The sequence below is a fragment of the Fulmarus glacialis genome, unplaced genomic scaffold, assembly GCF_000690835.1.
Source record: "Fulmarus glacialis isolate BGI_N327 unplaced genomic scaffold, ASM69083v1 scaffold37364, whole genome shotgun sequence".
In the NCBI taxonomy this organism is placed as follows: domain Eukaryota; kingdom Metazoa; phylum Chordata; class Aves; order Procellariiformes; family Procellariidae; genus Fulmarus; species Fulmarus glacialis.
In genome coordinates, this window is record NW_009208042.1 from 51,417 (window position 1) to 52,904 (window position 1,488).

The window sequence follows — 1,488 nt, forward strand, 5'->3', positions numbered from 1 at the left end:
TTTCCCTACTCACAACCCCCAGTGTCAGACAGAACAGTAAACCAATTTGTCACTGCTGCTGCCTAGTGCCAGGATAAAAGCGTGTGCTATTCCCATTCCTTTGCCAGAGGTCACTGGATGCAGTGTCTCAAAGACTGACTGAAGGAGAACAAATGAGTGCAAACATAATAAATTGCAAGGAAGAAGTTCTGTCGTGACTAGTAGGAAGGCAGAGGGGATGATATCTTTTGGGGGGGAGCAAGAGAAAAAAAGATGTGCACGGTTCATCCGGCACAAGACTCCTTTAATCACTTTGCAAGGGGATGGCTGGTTTCAAGGACAAACGGATAATACATGTTTCGCTAGGGCCGATAGTGAGATAGTGAGTATCTTTGAATGTACTGATACAGCAATTAAGCGAACTAGTGTCCTTGGGCAGCTGCTGAGGTTTCTTAAAAGTGGAGTTTTAGACAGCACTTCAAGTCTCTCCTCACTAGCAGTGGGGATGCGCAGAAAACATGCTATTGTGCATGCTGACAAGAGCAAGACATCTGTCTGGGGACATCATTCCCTACTCCACGGCTATAGTTTGGGGATGCGGAGTCCTGACCTGGCATGTTCCCTATTCTAATCTCCCCCTTCACAGGGGCAGATGGAGGGACCTCTCGATGCCATTCCCATGTCAAACGTAGAGGTGCTTCTCAGTAATATGGGGCACTAAGAGAAACCATGAACTTTTGTTGCCTGTAGGGTCATTTAATCCAAAAAATGTGCAACTGGGCTTGCTTTCCTGTGCAGCTTGGACAAATTTATTTTATGGGGTTATAAAAGTAGATGCTTCTTTTGGTATCCTCAAATGCATAAGGATGAGTCCAGAGATCTGCATGCACAGCACATCTCTGAATAACTCTAGAGAAACACTAGAGAGCACGACAGATGCCATTTTGGCTGACCACAGAAACTGGGAAAAAAGCCCTAGAAAGCTGGAAGTCTTACAAAGCTTAACAGCTAGATCTACAAACCCAGTGTTTGTCTCCTGTCAGGAATGGACTGGGTACACACTGAGACATCTGTTATCTGACGAGCAATGGGTTGCGAGAGTTTCATAAAGGAGTGGAACAGACACTCGGTTCCCACTTTCCTCCCCAACTCTGACATGTCCAGACTGATACAGCCACACTGAGTCATCCTCCATGCTCGGGGTCACCCAGAGGGAAGTTACATTGTACCTGTGCACTGCAATGATTAACTTCTAGCCAAAGGTTTATTAGGCTAATTTTGCTTCTTTCTAATTTATTAGACTCATTTTGCCTTTCTGTGAGTTATCCTCCTACTACTGAGATCATTAATTCTTTGGATTTATTTGCCAACTATTTTTTCCTGGAATTATTTTTCTGTGTCGTAACTTACTTGAATTGTAAGCTTCTGTAGGTTTCACTTTTTATTCTGTGTTTGTAGTCCAGTTAGCACTTTGATTGGGGGCACACTGTCCCTCTGTGATATTTTTTT